Source organism: Rhinolophus sinicus, linkage group LG11, assembly GCF_036562045.2.
Source record: "Rhinolophus sinicus isolate RSC01 linkage group LG11, ASM3656204v1, whole genome shotgun sequence".
Classification (NCBI taxonomy): Eukaryota; Metazoa; Chordata; class Mammalia; order Chiroptera; family Rhinolophidae; genus Rhinolophus; species Rhinolophus sinicus.
In genome coordinates this window covers 3,840,255-3,848,165 of record NC_133760.1, presented here as the reverse complement: position 1 = coordinate 3,848,165, position 7,911 = coordinate 3,840,255, and the positions used below count along the sequence as shown (strand labels likewise).

At 45.5% G+C, this 7,911-nt stretch overlaps 1 pseudogene; it reads left to right on the top strand.

The window, feature by feature from the left end:
* Positions 1-1,260: 1,260 nt before the first annotated feature.
* Positions 1,261-7,822, top strand: LOC109434522 (uncharacterized; annotated as a pseudogene).
* The last annotated feature ends 89 nt before the right edge of the window (positions 7,823-7,911 follow it).

Sequence of the window (7,911 nt, the reverse complement as noted above, 5' to 3'; positions counted from 1 at the left end):
TGGTGTAATGCAGAGTCTCTGGTCCCACTCCCCACATAAGAATGCAGGATATGGTGAGGCCAAAAAAGAACACCCATGGAGCCATAGATAGAGGAGTCATAGCACTGTATTCTCGATGGTGGCTGGTCGAGACACAAAAGCAAACATCTGCCAGTACCCCATTGAGGGGTCTTCCTGCACCCGAGTCTCACTGGCGGCCAGGAGAGATACAGGAAGCAAGACCAACATGATCTGCAGTCCACAATCTGCCCACCAACCACAATTGCCAGCCACAATCCACTTACTAACCGCACTTGCTAGCTGCAATCAGCCATCCGCTTCTCCGCCAACCAACCCTTGCCAGTGTAGCCATGGCAGTATATTAGTGGCTAATGGCTAACTGGTAACAGCTGATGTCCACCCAGCCACAGTGGACAGCCATCTAATTACAGCTGATGGCCATTTACTACCCGAGTGAGCACCTTTCCATGTGATGCCAAGAGCCTGGAAACTGCTCTCCTGGTTCTGTCCCCACACTTGGGAAAGGGACCGCTGTGCCTGGGGCTCCCTCCTCTCTCACTGCTTCTGCCCCGACCCACCCACAGAGTCCTAAGGCAGCAGCCACTCTGAGGGACCCGGCTCAGGTGAGTAGGTGTCCCCCAGGCCCTCACCACCCTAACCCCACTCGAACTCTAAAGCCCCGGGCGTGTGGTGCCTGCTCATGTCCTGCATCCTAGGCCCCGGAGTCCAGAATGATGAGGCGCTCGTGGGTGACATCTGGTATGACTGGTAGTGGAAGAGGGTTATGAGCAGAGGAACTGGCTGTATAAAGACGTGGAGGGACGACTGAGCCGGGATGATCTGGGAGCATGGGGTCCGCCTTCTGCCTGCAGGGAACAGAGAGTGAGGAGGAGTGACACCTGATCTGGTAAGCTGAGGGGTTGTACCTCCATTCTGAGCATCCTGGGAACCATGGAGAGTTGTGAACAAAAAGACATGATCTCCGTTAGGATTTTAAAACGGTCCCGAAGGCTGTTCAAAGGAAGAACGGATTGGAGGTGGGTGATGAGTTTATGGAGGCACTGGGAGGTTGAGTCTTTGTTCAGGGTCACACTGCTGGTAAGAGTCAACACTGACCATTGAGGCCCACAAGTTAGGCAGCCAGTCTGACTGAGGTCACCTGGCTCCAGGACCAGGAGGGATACAGGGAGGCATGAGCACATGGAACACAACCAGGGACCCATTCATTCCTCTAAGGCCTGCCTCTTTGCACAGGTTCCCATGACTGCCAAAGTGCTTATGGAGCTCACACAGGTAAGTGGAGGTGTTCCAATCCCTTACTAATCTCAGCCCCACTCTAGTGTTTTTTGGATTGTGGTTTCCTGGGACTCCTAATGCTACTCCTCCAGTCTTTAAGTTTGGCGACCCTGAAGAAAACCCCAAGCCCAGGGTCCTGAGTCCATCTCAGCCTGTATATAGAGGTGTTTCCATTACTGACAACCAATGTAAACAAGTATGGAAAGTTAACCTGATAGCTGGTCCTAGGATGTGCATATGCTTCAAGGTAAAACTGATAAGAGGGAGGAGGTGATAGCACAATCTTAACTGGCTCTTTCTGGATGCAGAGTAGAGAACAGAGAGTGGCCTTGAGGAAAAAGGAAGGGAGGTCAGGATGGAGACCATTACCATAGCCCAGGTCTGAATTAATGGACCAGAGTTGAATCTGGCTGTGTGTTTTAAAGGGCAACTATTAGGAAGGACGCTGATGTTGAGAACATAACTACCACGCTTTCCAGTGCTTTGACAAAACCTCAGATGTGTGGCCTTCAGGTGAAGCTTCTACAATACCATATTGTTGGAGCAATCTTATCCCTGGGGGTTGCAGCTTTCTATAAATTTGCTGTGGCTGAACCAAGAAAGAAGGCATATGCAGATTTCTACAAAAATTAGGATTCCATGAAAGATTTTGATGAGATGAGGAAGGCTGATATCTTTCAGAGAGCAAAGTGATTTGGGGATGTAAAGAATTTCTTTAGGTTGTGTTCCATAGAAGTTTGTCACTCACCTGTGTTCCTGAGCTATGAAACATGTATATTTGGGCTAAGGAATAGTTTCTCTTGATAAATAAACAATTAAAAATTTAAAAATAATAAAGAAGGGCAACTAGATTTTCTAATGTGGATGGTGAGGGAGTGAAACAAGAATCAGTGATGTCCCCAGGGATTTTGGGTTAGCAGCTGTAGTGATGGAAGCTGCACCAACTGAGATGAGGAAGTTGGTGATATGTGTAATATTTACTGAGGATATCAGTATCTTTGTTTTGACCATGTTAAGAATCTGAGATGTTTCTGAGACTATTGAGTAGAAGCCTCAAATGGGCAGATGGACACACAAACTGAGAAATCTGGGAAGGATTCAGGATGGATGCATCCAAAGTGTAGTAGTTACTGTGAAGACCAAGTGAGCTGTGGTCACACTTAGGAGATGCAAACTTCAGGTTATGGTGGTAAAGCTATTAGTGGATGTTGACCTTAAGCAAATAGCCATATATTTCTCCTGCAAAATGAGTTTATTTGGGAACAACAAAGAATTGCAATCCATGACATGCAAGCTATGGTAGAACCATAGGCAAGTCCAGAGAAGAAAGGAGAGGAATTTTTTTTATAGAAGAAGGAGAGAGTTCAGAGGGGCTGTTGTAAACAAAGTCCAGTGCAGAGAACCAGCAGTTTGATGTTTAGTGGCTTTTCATTGCCTGAGTGGTTGTGAAGCAAGGAAAAGATACTCCCACTTCCTGCTGGAGTACTGGATTACAAAACATCTTCCAGTTGCAAATGGAAAATACGACTCTTTCTTTTTGGGGTTCTTAACGATGAGTGGTAGAGTGTAAGAACTCGCCCTACAGGCCCACCAAACTTGATTTTAAATGAGGTTTGAGGTTTCTGTTTATTAATTTTCACAGTGGACAAGAAGAAGAGTGTGGGGGCCCAAGGACTGGGTCTTTTGCTTGCATACATAGATGATGTCATTGGGCTTCATAACCACAGATAAGGGAGATAAGTGACCCTGCAGGTAGTCTGGCAGGTGGCTGAGGCTTACAAGGGAAGAGTGGACATAAGATGGATGCAGAGGTCTAATTAAGGCATGATGCTGTCAGGCTGAAACTGGTGCTTATTCACCACTTTATGGACTCACCCGGATTTTGTGAGGACTTTAGCGAAGCCTGAAATGTTTTTATTCAGCAAGATAGGATTGGGGGTAATTTCAGTCACCTGAGACTCAGTAGACCTGGGGAGGGTGATCATGGGGCTGGGCTGTGAATGAGGTGTGGATGGAAGGAGCAAGGTTGTAATTGCTGAGGTCACAGCAAATGCTGCAAAATTAGTATGGGACCTTGGGTATCTGAGATCCTTCCACTTTCTCTCCTCTGGTTCTTTTGGCTGGCCAAATGTTCAAATCAACAAGAGACATATTGACAGAAGAAAAGCAAATTTAATTTCATGCACATGGGAACTCCACATACTTGAGAGTTTCAGAGACAGAAAGGGACCATGGGTATATGAGACATTCTGAGCCAGCAATGAGGTTAGGAACCTTGGGGCGCAGATCATTGCAGGGAAAGCAAACACATTCAGTAATTAGTAGTTTACCCTGCCGTATAAGAAGGTCAGAAAATGTTATCTCTGCTAATCTCTTATGGCAAAACTTCTCATTGAAATTTCTCTAAGATAGTTAAGGGGATGGATACAGAAGTTTCTTTTTAGCCTTCATGGTCTCAGTTGCCTTTAGCTCAAAATAATTTGCATACCACCAAGGTGTATCTTGGGGTGGCTCATTCTGAACGCCCCCACACACACACACACACACGCATACGGCTCTCTGTGACAAAGTCTGATGTAAGGAATGTAGCCAGACCATCATATTAATAGAATGATGGGGCTGCCTTGGCTAATGGGGACCATGGGAAGTCTGTGGTAATATTGGATCCTGATTGAATTTTTCAAGTATGCTCTGGATGCTTCCTGCCAACTTGTGTTAAGTCCTAAAATTAAAGCCAACTGATGTCCTGCCTTGACATCAGGTGAAACCAGGATGCCCTCAAATGGCTCTTGTGCAAGTTTTTCTCCACATTGTGCTCTCACAGATAGTCTTCTAGCCTCACAACCCTTTTTATTAAGGGGACCAGGCACAGTTCCTGCTTATCGCTTTGTAGTGGGTTTTGGTTCCCTCCCAACTTGCAGAATTATTTAAACAAGTCAGTCACATTCTGCAGAATTGGGACATCCTACCCTCTCAGTCCCACAAAGACTGCCCCTGGTTGTTCACTTTTTCCTAGCGCGCAAACTTCCTGTAGTCATGTGTCCTCTTCTCCCAGGCTGTGAGTATATGAAGTTAATAAACATCTGTTAATTGCATCTGTCCAGCATCAGGTGTTATAAGTTTGGCTCAACACTGAGGGTGGCAATCATACCCTCACCATTGGGGTTATGAGGAGGTAATTAAATACAAGTGTGTGGGGCATTGATTTTAGTGGCCATGACATGTGGCTATGGGATCTGGAGATGTGTGTGTGTGTGTGTGTGTGTGCGTTATAAAGAGTGATGTGTAGTTGGATAGGGAGCGTGTCTGATGGTCTAGGGTACTGCATTGAGAATTACATTAAATGGCCATGCCAGGGAATTGCCTGTGGAGGGGGTAGATCCTTCTATGCTAATCCCACAGCTTAGATATCTATTTGTCCATCTGCCTCTTGCTGCTGATGGCTTTACCCAGTTATCAGTGGGCCCATGAAGAGACAGCTGCACCAGTAATTCCACCGCCTGGTTTCTCCTCTGAGTTGGGGATCTTAGGAGAAGGATGGGCATACATTAAATGTTTGTGGCTCCTCAGGAGAGAGGCTGTTTGTGGTTTCATCTGTCGCCATCATAGCAGGGCAGTGTGACCTTTGAAGATGTGGTCGTGTACTTCTCTTGGGAGGAATGGGATCTACTTGATGAGGCTTAGAGACACCTGTAACATGATGAGATGCTTGAGAACTTGGGACTTGGGACTTACAATCTCCCTGGTTAAGATTTTCAAACTTTTCCCCATGACCTAAGCTAGTCTTTGCCCTTCCCTTTACCCCAGAGACAAGTCTGTCCTCACATAGGACTGTGGGCACTGCTTGCCCCTCATTCCTGGGGTAGGTGCTGTGTTTGGTTGGCTGAGGTGTGTGCACTGCCCTCTCCTCCTTGAGCAGCCCTAACACCTTCCCTATAGTCTCACAGGGAAGGTATCACGGGAAGATGGTTTTGCAGTCACATTAATGGATCCCACTTTGCTTGCTCTCACCTAGGCCAGGTAACTTTGTCCAGATCTAAGTCACCTGTGTAGCTTCGGTTCTGCTTCTTTCTTCTAGCTGATATTTCCTTATGCCTGCCTGTGACAGGAATCGCCATCACTGACATGGTCACCACTCATGTGAACCATGGTCTGTTCTTGCAAGACTCTCCTCTGAAATTACCTGTAATATTTCATTTTCTTTCCTGTGGGTTGTCATGTGTTGAGTAGTTCTTAATTAGTGTTGTCTGTCTTCCCCTAACTAGTTGCATCATCCAGGTCCCATGTACTTCACCATCTTGGGCTTGGGGTGGAGAGCACTCAATGGTTCAGTGTTTGGATATGAATCCAGTCCCAGCAAGATGGGCTCAGAGGGAGCCTAGACCAGAGTGTGGTACCCTAAAGGAGGAGGGCATGATGTCAGGATATGTTCAAATCATACGAGACACTTATTCTGTTTGACTAGTATTTGGGTGCCAATGCTTGTGATCACACATACTATTTCTGCATTTTCTTTCCAATTCTTGACATTTGCTGATCTGTCAATTTTATACTTTGTCACTTCTACACCTACATCCAGCCCATGGTTAATCCCTACCTCTCTGGACTCTGTCTCACCCATTTTTCTCACTGCTCTATCTGTAGCCATCTTCAGCATTGGCTTATATGATTTGTATTATGAAGTGTGGACCCATTCTTAAACAGTTCCTGACCAACAGCTGCCCTGTTACAGTTTCATTGTGTGTGTGTGTGTGTGGGGGGGCTTGGACACAAGCTTTTACATGGCACTCAGGTCACCAGCAAACAAGATCATGTTGAAAGTTATTTGATGAGGAGCAAGTTGTGTCCTTCACCTCATGAGGCCTCCCCTGTCCTGTGATCTGTATAGCCCAGTGTTGCTAACAGCCACATCTTCAACCTAAAGCCAACTTCAGTTCCTGCAAATAATCCCATGGACTAGTTCCTGGGTTTGTCACACACACACTTGTCTGTAGGCTGCCCCCTCCACCAAAGTCAGCATGCACTTCACCAGCATTTCTTGCTTTCAGATAATTGCCATGAAGTGGAGTATCAGGAGGCTCTTTCTGACCAGAGCATTTCTGTACAAAGAGTGTCACAAGTCAGGACTCTCAGTGTCAATCTGTCTCACAAGAATGCCCATCCTTGTGAAATGTGTGGTTCAATCTTGAGTGACATTTTGCATTTGGGTGAGCACCAGGGAACACACTGCAAGCAGAAACTTTGCAGGTGTGAGGCATGTGGGAAATAACTATATGTCAGTGCAAATGTTCATCAGAAGCAGCACATGGGAGAGAAACCCATCAGCAGCCATGTGACAGAGACTTATTTTTGAAAAGCTGCAAATTGAATGTGTCAAGGAAGACACTTATCTCAGGTTGGGAAGGACCTCTTGGCCAGCCCTGGATTTCTCCAGCAACAGACCACTTATACCAGGGAGAAGTCAAATAGCAGAACCAATTGTGTGACAGCCTTTCAGAAGGGAAAAGCTCAATTTTTCTCAACAACTCAGCTGGGGAGAACACATGAAATCCTTCAGCCACAAACACATACTTGTTCAGCACCAGAGAGTCCTCACTAGAGACAGATGTTTTTTGTCCAGTGGATATGGGAAATCCTTTAGCAAAAGCTGCTGCCTCATTAGACATCAGACTGTTCACACTGGAGAAAGAGCTTTTGAGTATGAGGAATGTGGGATATTTAACAACACGTCCCATGACATTGAACACTGGAAAGGAAACACCTTATGAATGTACAGAGTGTGGGAAATCATTTACCTGAAATTCCCACCTCATTACACATAGGAGAGTTCACACTAGAGAAAGACCTTATGAGTGTGGCGAATGTGGGAAATCACTTAGGTACAAGTCCAACCTCACTGTACACCAGAGAATTCACACTAGAGAAAGGCCTTATGAGTGTGGCAAATGTGGGAAATTCTTTAGCCAAAATTTCAGCCTCGTTTTCCACCAGAGAGTTCACACTGGAGAAAGGCCTTATCAGTACAGTGAATGTGGAAAATTCTTCAAGCAAAGATCTAGCTTCAATTCACATCAGAAATTTCACACTGAACAAAGCCCTGTTGAGTGCAGCAAATGTGGAAAATCCTTTAGCTGCAAACATAACCTCACTAAACACCTGAGAGTTCACACTGGAGAAAAGCCTTACGAATGTGGGGAATGTAAAAATCCTTCAGCCAAAGCTCGAGTCTCACTCAACACCAGAGAGTTCACACTGGAAAAAGGCCTCATGAGTGCACTGAATATGGAAAACACTTTGCTGCAAACTCCAACTTTATTAAACACAGGAGAGTTCACACTGGACGCAGACCTTATATATGTGGTGAATGTGGAAAACCATTTTGCCAAATCTCTGCTTTCCATTATAATCAGAATTCACACTGGAGAAAGACCTTATAAATGCAGTGAATGTGGGAAATTCCTTTGCTGCAAACCTCAGCCTCATTAACTATAGGAAAATTCACGCTAGAGAAAGTCCTTATAATTGAAGCAAATGTGGGAGATTCTTTAGCCAAAGCTATGTGTTCCTTCAACATCAGTAGTTCGCACTACATCAAGAACTAATAAGTGCTAAAAC